We start from the raw sequence: 13,057 nt of genomic DNA, 5'->3' as shown, positions 1-13,057 counted from the left end.
TAATTTTATCTTTAGAACATTGAGGACAATGTTAGATTTAAGTTTGGGGGTATGGGAGAAACTTTTTAGTGAATAAATAAACTCCAGAACCTAGAAATTTATGCCTTTTGAGTATTGCACTAACTAATCTAAGTGGATGGAAGTATTTTGATCGTAGGAGTTCAGGAACCAATCTGATTAGATGGAAACATCTAGAAGAGTGTATTCATAAAAGCACAGAGCTCAGGTGTTAGAAGTAACATGATAGTTTCACCATATCTCGTTGAGTCCTTTTCACTTCTATTTTTATTTTATTTTGTTTTTAAACCATGTTTCTCTAAGTGATAGGTGGGGACCACGATTCAAGTTGTTACCAATGCTGGGGTGAATTAGAGTGATTGAGTTACAAAGAAAAAGAAAAAAAAGACCAGACCAATTAGACCAAACGGATCAAAAAAAAAATCAGTGAATAAAGTCGACCACTGGTACCCTTGTATATGCCAGTTGTGTTGACCTAAAGTTAGGTTATCGACCACTGGTACCCTTGTATATGCCAGTACGTTGATATTAGTCAGACCAGTATCTCAATCCATTAGGATAGGTTCATTTTGGCGGAGGCCTTCAGACAGATATGGGAAACGCCGTTCACTTGGTAAACATCAAAACCATCTATGTTTTTCTATATCCATCTTCTTGATCTATCCATGTGATTAGTTTTGACTCATGATATTGATGTCCATAGTGCGACTATCTGAGTAGAGCTCTGTCACTTATATATGAATTTTAGTATGCTTGAGTGCAAACTCGTGTATAGCAATTGGAATTTCGCATCAGGGTACTTCCTCTTGTAGTCAATAAGTATGCCAACCAAGGAGATTCTTTAGTGCCTTCCAAGGTTCTGCGTAGATAGTTAGGGTCTGGAGTAAAGGTTTTGTGGGTATACCTTTGGTAAGCCCTCCCGAGACTATAACTCGGTCACTAGGGCCACCTAGGGGTTTAAAGGCTTATTGCATATGCTAAATGCAATCGACCATGCCTGCGTCAGTGAGTTAAGATTTTATCTTTACTCGAGGACTAGCAAATAATAAGTTTGGGGGCATTTAATAGACACATTTTTTGTCTAATTTGTCTCGATTCTATAATTGATAATGCTCATTTTTGTACTTATTACGGTGTTTTATGTGTGTGTAGGTATTTTTGGCCAATAAACATTTTTGCAAAAATCGGATCGAAAAGTTGTGCGGGGCACCCCCGGAGGACATTTGCTATTCGGAATCTCACCATGGATAAGGGGCAACCTAATTACTAAGGGGCATCCCTGCAGGGCATCTACTATTCACACTCCCACTCTGGATAGGGGGGGACCACTTTCTTCTCAAAATTCAAAAGAAAAAATTGGCGGGAAAAAAACCAGTTTGCATACCAGAGTTAGGGTTGGATTTCTAGACTGTTTTAGGGAGATTCAATCGCGGGAATTTGTTGGGCTGGACGTGATTTAGCATAACAGGCTTGGTATGAGCGCTGGAATGGATTGAATTGGGCTAGAACTCGAGTTGGAGCAAAACAGAGGTGAAGTTACACACGGGTCTCTGCTGGACTGATTTTTGAAGTTACAGGGAGATTAAACCGGAGATAATCTTTCCGGAGATAGCTACTTACCTAATAGAGAGTTTGGGATGATTTGGAAAGCTCAGAAACGCGTAAACAAGTCGGCAGAGAATATTATTCCCGTGACTGGCACGAAAAGAAAGAGAGAATTTTTATCGGAATTTTTAGGTTTCCGAACAGTATAAAAGGAGTTCGGATAGGTCATAGAAGGGTTACGAACAGTTTGGGGTAGTTTAGATAACCACAGAAAGATTAAAATTGAAATTACATACATTCAGTTCTGCTGGTGTAGGGGAAGAACACGAAGAACATACTACTCCCAGAGACAGTCGTTTCTTCTACAGCAGTTTTCATATATCGTTTCTGTAACAGCTGTTTGTAACGCTTATACACCGTTGCAAACTGTCTGCTTAACTATTTTTCTCTTGTTTTTCACCCTTTTGAGCTATAAAAACCTATTTTGAGTATGTGAATAATATTAGGAGCTAAACCCATTAGCCGAGGCGACGGAGGAAGCCATTGTTCCATGAAAAGTGGTATATTTTTATTTTAATTAATTCTTGCAATTTCTTTTATGATTATTTGCATGGAACTAATATTGGAAAATTGATTTTTATTGAATGATTTTGATTCGTATTGATGGAGCATGCTTAGTTTAAGACTTTTTATGTTTCATGCTTGATGTATACAATTGTTACTTCAAAAATCTACTAGAGGCAATATATTAGAATCACTTTAAACGCAAAGAATTGCATGAATATTGATTAGATTAAATCACTTAATTGGTCAATGGTGGAATCCTGAGTCTCGGTGCTTTTTATAATCTTGTAACAACTTCATCTTGAGTTTTTATTTTAATTTAAGTATAAAACAAATCTTCACAAGTCTGAGTGAACGACAACCTTTTACCACTATCTACAACAACATAAAAAACCACATCAATTTTTGGCGCCGTCGACGCGGATTTGTATTATGTTTTAGATTTATTTTATTTCTTTTATAATTTTTGTTCTCTTTTACGCCTTTGGTATTTTTCGATTCTTTTCAGATTGGAGCGAAGCTACAAGGAAAGAAAAAAGTACTATAAAAGGAAAGCATCGCCAAAGAAGGAAAGAAGAGAGGAATCCAAAAGGACCGAAGAAGAAGATTTTGTATATAGTTATATTTTTTTATTTTTAGAAACTATAAATAGGGTTTTATTTTTGTAATTTTTCTTTTTATTTTGGACACTTTTTGGACTTTATTTTTGGACTGGGACATTATTGTTTTTAAACCCTACGGAAGGGTTGGTTTAAATAAAAACTGTGTGCAGAGAAGGACGGTGATTACGATATCGCCTTGGCCCCTCGGGTTCGTACATGACATAGGAGTCGTGGCCCGAGTTGACTTCAGCGGTTCTTCGCCCGTCTGGTACGGGAGGTAAGTTTTTCGAAACACCCGCGAATCCCCTGTCAGCGGGTTTACTGTATTCCTTCGTTTGCATATATGCTGAGGACTTGAAAACGGCTACTTTAATTTCCTAGTAAAGGGCAAGGACCGGCCATACAAGATAAGGGTTCGGATTTCATCACTGTTCTCTTCTTGCCCGCCTTAGGAAAACGAAACCAAACGCGAACCTAAGCCTAAAATTTTGACTAGAACGAGACCGATAGGGTAACGAGCTTAATAGGAAAGTCGTTCGAAAAATATTGGTTACTCTTTTGACCATACTTCGAAGTTCATGATGGTTTCTGTGAGTTAAATGCGTGACTGCGCCGCCTTGTAACTGGTGAGGCCTTGGGTATCAAAGCTCCACTGAGCTTCCCTCGCCTCGATTCAACTTACTTTGACTTGGATTGATTCCAGAGGGGTTTGCTCAGATTGTAACGAGTTCCTTTTCGAAAGAATAGAAGCTGGTCTAGAAACAATCTAAGTGGAACCATCATGATTTTTGTTTGCTAGAAAGGTAGGTTTGATTTGGTTGAGTCAGCCTTGTTTTGTGATTGCATAGAATCCCAAATATCCTGATAGTCATTGTGTTTCTTGTGAGCGTTGCCAGAAGTTAGGAACCATTTCCCGTAGAAATATGATGCCTTTGAACCCTATTTTAGTGATTGAGGTCTTTGATGTATGGGGCATTGATTTTATGGGTCCATTTCCTATTTCGTTTGGTTATCTTTACATACTTGTCGCTGTAGACTATGTGTCTAAGTGGGTTGAGGCGGTTCCGTGTAGAACGAATGACCACAGGTTCGTAGTCCAGTTTTTGAAAGAGAATATACTTACAGGTTTTGGTACGCCGCGAGCTATAATTAGTGATGGAGGTTCACACTTTTGTAATAGACTGTTTTCTCTTTTAATGAAATAATATGGTATTACCCATAAAGTAGCAACCCCATATCACCCTCAGACTAGTGGTCAGGTAGAGGTTTCCAATAGGGAAATTAAACGTATTCTAGAGAAAACAGTTAATCCAAATAGGAAAGACTGGTCGTCGAGGCTTACTGATGCCTTATGGGCTTATCGTACTGTGTTTAAGACACCCATTGGAATGTCACCTTATCGTTTAGTGTTTGGAAAGGCATGTCACCTGCCTGTTGAGTTAGAGCATCGAGCCTATTGGGCTATTAAGAACTTAAACTTTTCACTTGACAAGGCAGGAGCTCAAAGAAAGCTCCAGTTCAATAAGTTGGACGAGATTCGTAGAGATGCATACGATAGTGCTAAGGAGTATAAGAATAAAATGAAACTTGTGCATGATAGGAATATTTTACGAAAGTCATTTTCTCCAGGTCAAAAAGTTCTTATGTATGACACTCGTTTGCATCTATTCCCCGGGAAGTTGCGCTCTCGGTGGACCGGTCCTTTTGTGGTCCGTACTGTTTTTTATCATGGAGCTGTTGAGATTGAGACACCAGATGGTAGTAGTTATTCGAAGGTTAACGGTCAGCGATTGAATCCCTTTTTAGATCCTTTTCCTACAGGTGATGTTGAGGAGGTCCCTCTGGAGTACCTTGTTTACCTTGATTGACCATCGAGGCGATTTTGTATGTTGTATAATATTTTTGTAGGTTTTTGGTTACACTTCACCCAGGTACTATCTTTCTGACTTCTTTCTTTACTATTTCCTCATGTTACTTATATTTTTGGTACTTTTCTTTGATTAGAAACATTCAGGACAATGTTAGATTTAAGTTTGGTGGTGGGGTAGAACTTTTTGTTACCTTTTCGTTGCAATACTTAAACTCCAGAGCCTAGAAATTTATCCCTATTAAGGATGGCACTAACCAATCTAAGTGGATGGAAGCATTTTAGTTGTAGGAGTTGAGAAACCAATCTGACTAGATGGCAACATCTAAAGAGTCTATTCATAAAAGCACAGAGCTCAGGTGTTAGAAATAACATGATAGTTTCACCATATCTCGTTGAGTCCTTTTCACTTCTGTTTTTATTTTGTTTTGTTTTTAAACTATGTTTCTCTAAGTGATTAGGTGGGGCTCATGATTCAAGTTGTTACCAATGCTAGGGTGAATTAGAGTGATTGAGATACCAAAAAAAAAAAAAAAAGACCAGACCATCAGACCAACTGGAATAAATTCAATAAAGTCGACCACTGGAACCCTTGTATATGCCAGTTGTGTTGACCTAGAGTTAGGATTATCAATCACTGGTTCCAGTGTGTTGATATTAGTCAGACTAGTATCTCAGTCCATTAGGATAGGTTCATTTTGGCGGAGGCCTTCAGAAAGATATGAGAAACACCGTTCACCTAGTAAACATCAAAACCATCTATGTTTTTCTATATCCATCGTCTTGATCTATCCATGTGATTAATTTTGACTCCGGATATTGATGTCCATAGTGCGACTATCTGAGTAGAGCTCTGTCACTTCCTATGAATTTTAGTATGCTTGAGTGCAAACTCGTGTACAGTAATTGGAATTTCGCATCAGGGTACTTCCTCCTGTAGTCAATAAGTATGCCAACCAAGGAGATTCTTTAGTTCCTTCCAAGGTTCTGTGTAGATAGCTAGGGTCTGGAGTAAAAAGGTTTTGTGGGTATACCTCTGGTAAGCTCTCCGGAGACAACACTCCGCCACTAGGGACACCTAGGGGTTTAAAGGCTTATTGCATACGCTAAATGCAATCGACGATGCCTGCGACAGTGAGTTAGGATTTTATTTCTATTTTATTTTTGCTCGATGACTAGCAAATAATAGGTTTGGGGGTATTTGATAGACACATTTTTGTGTCCGATTTGTCTCGATTCTATATATTGTTAGGGCTCATTTTTGTACTTATTATGGTGTTTTATTTATTTGTAGGTATTTTTGGAAAAATAAACTTTTGCGGAGAAATTGGCTCGAAAAGTGATGTTTGCACTCTCCGGAGGAATCACTAAATACACCCCGAAAAAATGTTGTTGGCACCCGGACGAAGTGTTAGACGCACCCAGGAAAAGTATTAAAAATAACCCAGAAAATCGCTAAAGGGACCTGTAGCAATGGATAAGGGGTACCCAAATTACTAAGGGGAACCCAACCAGCTATTCCCACCCCAGCCATTGTAAGGGGGACACCATCTTTATGGTTTAAACGCACTGAATTTTGGCTGGAAAATTATTATCAACAGCGAACTCCCTGAATTGGATTTGGACGTGATATTCTCGTGGATTTTCAGCAGACCAAGTTGGTTTGGGCTTGGTTTGATCATACATGCAAGGTACGTGGAATAAAATCGAAAATAAAGGGAGATATGGGAAGATTTCCTAAAACATGTGAAACAGGTCCTGTATGGGTGTTCAATTCAGTTGTATTGGGCTTGATAATCGAGATTTGATGAAACACAGGAGGAGTAATACTCGGGTCTTTGTGGATTGAGTTTGGGCGAGATTTAGTCGGATTTCTTCTCGGATTTTGATTTGCATTACCCTGTTTCACAAGATCAACAATGAACTTATTTACGTAAAGAAAAAGATTGTCATTTATAAACACGGTGAAACAGGGGAGTAGTTGTTCACGGATTTTATGTTCGGCTAAATTTGGTAATACGTGGGGAATGGGATAGTGAATATATCCTTATGGATTCGAATCTATCAACAAAGGAGAGTTTGGACTAAACAGGGAGACGTGTGAAGAAAATATGAAAATTATATCCGTAACTTTTGGAAAAAGTAAAGGAAGAAAATCAGAGATTTCTTGGAGACTTGATCATGTTGTGGCATATATATATGTTGCTTGGAGTTCCAAAAGAATCCATCGAGTAGTTTGGGGCCTTTCCGTAGTTTAGGGGAAGCTCTGGTACGAAGAAATCACGCTGCGGAGAAAGTTGCAGCAGCAGGAGGAAGAAGACGAAGCTGAAGAACATTGGACAGACGAAGACAGTCGCAGAGGGAGTCTTTTTCAAACAGCATAACAGAATTATCGTTGTTCAACAATAATAAATAACATATATCATAAGATTGTCATCTTTTCTCTGTAACAGTCCAACCTGTTGTAATAGCTGTTTGTAACACCGTTGCAGCGTTGCAAACTGTCTGCTTTATTAGTTTTCTCTTGTTTTTCACCTATTTTAGCTATGAACAACTATTTTGAGCACGTGAATAATATGAGGAGCTAAACCCCATTACTGAGGCGATAGAGGAAGCTATTTTTCCAACAAAAAGTGGTATATTCTATTTTATCTTTTTATTTGCAATAATTATATGATTATTTGCCTTGAAATATTATTGAATATGATTTTTATTTGAGTGATTGTGATCTATTTTAAAGGAGTATGCGTAGTTTTAAGACTTTTGATGCTTCATACTTGGTATTTACAATTATTACTTTTGAAAATCTACTTGTTGCAACATTTTAGAATCAAATTAAACAAGAAAATTGCATAAATATAAGTATTGGTTTAATCACTTTGAACTTGGAAAATAGTGGAATCTTAGCCTCAGTGTTTCTTTTAGTAGTGATATCATCTTTGATTGAGTTTGCTATAATATTTAGTGAGTTTTCTATTTTAATATTAGGATTTAAGTCTAATTAATATCCTTCACAAGTCTGAGAATCGAACCACTTTTACCACTATCTACAAATCACATCACTGAGCAATGGTTCATGCCTTATGTTTTCCATCTAGTCAGATGTATGTGTCTGACTCAGTTAAACTGACTGAGTTGAGTTAATATGTTAACCAGTCTTGAATCGGTTTGACTCAGTGAACCTTGACTGAACTGTCTTCTTTGACCGAGTTGACCATTTGACCTGGACATTGACCTTTGACTGGACGTTGACTGTTAGAGACCCATTGACCGTTAAGTTTGACCGTTAGTTGACTTAGATGGACTGGACTTTAGTTTAATGGGCTTGCTTAGTGGACTTGGGCTTAGGGCAAATTTCTTTAATTAGATGTTTTGGACCCTTATGGTCTGAATTGATCATTGGTTCCTTCTACAAAGTTGTAGATATTCTTAAGACTTATGCATTGGAATATTTGACCATTCTAATTGGATTAGTAAACTTTAGATATGCTAAAGAGGGAAAAATAAAAGGTGTAGATCCTTAAATGGGCTTAGAACCATTAGATAGACTTGTATGATTCTTGTGTGATCCTTTTGGCTAGATTCTTAGACTTTTTGTGTGATTAACAGTTAGTATATAATAACAATGATCGATTCAAAGGATGAACCGGTGGATCGTGGATCTCGAGGTAGGCGTGGCTTGTCATCAAAATAGGTGGGAATACATTTGACTCTCTTGTAACCATTGATGTTTTCTTTTACAAAGATTTATGTTAATCAAACTCATGCATTGTCTGTCCGTGCATTCCATGCTTTGTTTAAATTGCATTATGATAATTTTGTTGACTCTGTGAATCTTTCCACGATTTGGAAAGGACTTGTAATGTTTTGTTTGTCATTATGTATTGTTATGGGAAATGAGAATTTCCACTTATGGTATACAGGATACGCTCCTTCACAATTATATCTACATGAATTCAGCTTTTATGCTTAGAGTGGGTCATCATGGTCTTGGTGATATCAATAGATATTGAGTGTGGTTAGCACGAATATTATACATTGTTTGAAAGAAGGAGTTTGTTCCATATGCATGTATGTTTATTTCAGTGACTTAGTCACTGTTTAATGTTTCAGAAAAACATGTGTTGTTTTCCAACTCTTTCTTATGATTACTTGAAAGTTAGATGTTATTCCTGCGGGGCACCCCTTTTAGGGATGATGTGCTCACCCATTCCCACTTTTAGTTTCAGTGACAGATCAGAGTTGCGCAGTGAAAGCTTCAAGGGTTGAGTTCGCTAGTTGATTAAATTCTGCTATGTTTATTATGTTGTATATTTTATTTGTAAACCAAATGACTATTGTATATGTATCATTCGAGAGGAAATCTTGTATATATATTTATGAGAGGGGTTAGTTTTGGGATATGTTTTATAGAAGATTTCTTAACCGAATGTTTAAGTAAATGATATAGATTCTTAGTGCCTCCTTATTTAGTTAATCTCTTGGATTAGTCAGCTGCTAGCTTAGGAGGCGCTACAACTTCTTCCCTTATATCTAATTATATATCTTCTTCTGTTTACATGTATCTCTTTCTCAACTTTTCTACTCACTCCTTTCTAAGTCTTCTTTCTCCTTTTATCTACGGGGGATCCTTCAAAACTTTACATACACCTTAGTGTATTATCTCTAGCTCAGCGTTATGCTAACAATAGTAATACATGCCTTTTACCAACACCACTAAACTTCATCAGGGACTTTGGTGTTTAAAAGAATAGTATCCTTGCTAGAGTTTTCTCTACTAATATTCTTAAGTCTTGGGAGGTTAGGGGAGTTCTCAGTCATTTATGGGGAGAAAGATCATATTTCAAATAAGAGAAATCGACCCAAATATCTTTATTACTCCCTCCATTTCTGGAAAAGAGATACTTTCACTTTTTCAATTTGGCCTATTTTTAGGCTAAAATGGAAAAGTTAAAGTATCTCTTTTCCAAAAATAAAGGGAGTATTAGTTTTCGTTCTAAGGAAGATTTCACATGGATTTCACTTAATGGTCTATGGTATCCTTTTGGAATCATCTTAACGGCTGCAACAAGATACCAAGGAATGAAAATTTCCATCGATGCAGTTAAATAAATACCCTTATGGGACAGTATTTCAAATGTTAAGAATAAACACCAAAGTAGTGAGATGCTAGGTATGATTGCAAGCAAAGTTGGACAAGTGCAAAGAGTGTGCACTGCTTCTAAAGCCGTAACATCTGATTATCTCCCCAGAGTCTTGTTATGGATAAATATTGAAAATATCTTATAGGTTCATTGCTAGTGAAAGTAGGGAAGTACCCAGTTACTGAAATCCACTTCAACTTCATTAACCTTCCTTCTAAGTTTTGTAACCATTTCCGTAGGTTTGGTCATAAGAAAATTTCGTGTGCTAAACTTCAGGGTCGCCCTTTAAAGGATATCTACAATATATCAGTTGCATCCCCATATCCAGGAGTAAATATTTACTGGTTGAATGATATTCCGGTTCAGATCTGGAACTTTAAGGATAACTTCGATCACCAAGGACTTTCAGTTCCTGTTGAATCCTATCTCATCTTACCGGGGGTGCGAGAGACTTATAATTATTTTTTTGGACAATCCAACCCAATCAGTTACGATGGTCATTCTTATGTTATGCATGATTCCTACGAAGTTCTAGGGCCGGTCTTTATAAATGAGGATATGCTCCAAGCTAATGCATATGTCTTAGGGAAAAGGACTTTCCCTTTTAACCTACCTGAAAACTATATACCTTTGCCATTGTATGAATATGATTCCCGCCATTCCATTAACTCGGAAACTTGTCAAATTTTAGAATCGGCAAGGGTCTCTGAGTCGGAGCTTATTCTTGGATCGGGCCTTCTTCAGGATATACCTAACCCGGTTCATCCTTATGTTGAAATTTCCCCAAATTCTCGTAGAAGGCTCTTTTTTTCGCCATACGAGAATGCTAGGGTTCTTTCGAATCACCAATCTCAATTTCTTATGATTTCCCTTTAATTCATGATTTCTTTTCTCCCCATCTCTCAAATACATATAATTTCATTGCATCATCTTTTAATACCCAAATTCTCAACCAAAATCAGCTTTTAAAATCTCTATTCCTGATTTTCCTTCCTCATCTTCTTCAGATTACCTTTGCACCATCTCTATCAAAGATGGTAAGCTTCTCTAGGTTGATCAATATGGCTCCAATCTACAAGAACGCGACAAATCAGAAGAATCATATCTCCCAATTCCATTCCCATCTCTTACTCCTTCAAAGCTAAAGGAGGAGACATAGGTATTTCCCTTAAACCTATTTCTATATAGTCAACTACTGCTAATTTAATTTGCATTATTAAAATCAATTTTAGTTTCTCCTTGAATTGAATTTCTAGATTTAGGTTCTAACCTATACATATATCCTCACAATAATACTTCATATTACATCAAATGATAGTTACATCACTTTATTTCAACATTAGTCATTTCTTTTAAATTAATTTTTCCCAAAATCCTATTTTCTATGATTTTTGCGTGTAATGTAGAAAACTGTCTTGATTAGTAACTCCATCTACCTAATCCTTAATCTTTGGCTCATATAGTTATAATGAAAATACTGGCTTGGAATGTTCAGGGATATAGAAACCCATTAACCCAAAACCATCTAAAGAATCTTAAGAGCAAGGAAAAACCTGAAGTTCTTTTCCTATCTGCGACAAAAAACCAGAGGCACTTAGTTAAATCACTAGTATCCTCCTTCCCTAATTACCATATAGTGGACCCAATAGGATTGGCAGGTGGTCTATAGTACTGGCTTGGATTGATGGTTCCCATTTCGAAATAGTTCAATGGAATGCCAATATGATTAACATAATTATAAACTATGCTTTTGATACAAAGCAATGGGTCTTAACTTGTTTTTATGGTGCACATATCCCTCAAACAGAAACATAGCTTGGGACTTTTTAGAAGAAATAAGTGCACAAGTAATTCTTAGAAATATGCCTTGGATTTTTATAAGAGACTTCAATATGATTTTTAGTCAAGCGAAAAACAAGGAGGTCTACCATTTAACAAGTCTAATAACAGTGAATATCATTATAAAATCCTTGAAAGAGCTGGTCCACATGATCTAGGTTTTTCAGGGTATGACTTTACTTGGGATAACCATAGAGAAGGCAACCAAAAAAATTCAAAAAAGATTAGATAGTGTTGTTGTCAATGCTGATTGGAATTCCCAGTTTCCTAATGCTACTCTGAATCATTTTATAGCTATTGGTTATGACCACTTGTTTTGGGGTAAAAACTGGTTCTCCTGAAAATGATAAATTTAGGTGTGCCGCCGAGAAACGAATCTAAACCCTAAACAAATGAACTGCACGGGAGTACTTTAGATTCGAGAGATCAATCTGTAGAATTCTGGCCTAAACCAAGAAATGGTCGTTCTAGACTTGCTTCGGTCATAAAGTGAAGGGGAAGGGTTGATCTTAGGGAGGGAATCGAATAAGGTGTTGAGATAAAAAATATTTAATTTTGAAGGTGTGGCTGTTTTATGACTTGTATCATAATATGGAACTGTCTTGCGGAACGCAAGCTATCAGTTCTTGGCCCTTGTTCTTGTCGAAATAGGTCGAAAACCTATTTATACAAGTCATGATTGAGCACCCCTGATCTTGTAGGAAGTGGAGACATTTAAGTAGTGGAGAAGTGGAGTCGTGTAAAAAGTGGTGCCATCACGTTTTCATTATGAGGGAAGACTGGTCATCCTTACACCCACTACTCTCTTACTGCTTATTAACCCGCCCTCTCCTGACACTTTTTCGTAATGGACGCACTGCACGCCGCATGTTGTAAACCGCTAGACCGATACCTTAGTGGGCATCCCCCAGTTTGTGACATGATGTATCGAGTATTTTCGTGGAAAATATGCAGCTGTTTGAGGTGAAAATGGTTTCTGCAGATTTTGGTAATTTCGGGTGTGTGGGTGAGAAAAAAAATTTAAACCCTAAACAATGTACTGCAAGGGAGTACTTTATATTCGAAAGATCAATCTGTACAAATCCGGCCTAAACCAAGAAATGGTCATTCCAGACTTGCTTTGGTCACAAAGTGAAGGAGAAGGGTTGGTTTTGGGGAGGTGTTTGAGGGTGAAAATGGTTTCTGCTGATTTCGGTAATTTCGGGCGTGTGGGTGAGAAAGGAGCCTAAACCCTAAACAATGTACTTCAAGGGAGTATTTTAGATTCGAGAGATCAATCTGTACAAATCCGGCCTAAACCAAGAAATGGTCGTTCCAGACTTGCTTACAAAGAGGAGGATAAGGGTTGGTTTTAGAGAGGAAAACGAATAGAGTATTGAGACCAGAATAGTTGATTCTGGAAGATTAGTTGTTTTGTGACTTATATCAGAAAATAGGAAGCTAACAGATGGGAAATCTAGAAAACTTTTTCTAAGTGT

The sequence above is a fragment of the Papaver somniferum genome, chromosome 4 (genome assembly GCF_003573695.1).
Source record: "Papaver somniferum cultivar HN1 chromosome 4, ASM357369v1, whole genome shotgun sequence".
NCBI lineage: Eukaryota > Viridiplantae > Streptophyta > Magnoliopsida > Ranunculales > Papaveraceae > Papaver > Papaver somniferum.
The sequence above is the reverse complement of the archived record's forward strand: the minus strand, read 5'-3'. Positions refer to the sequence as shown.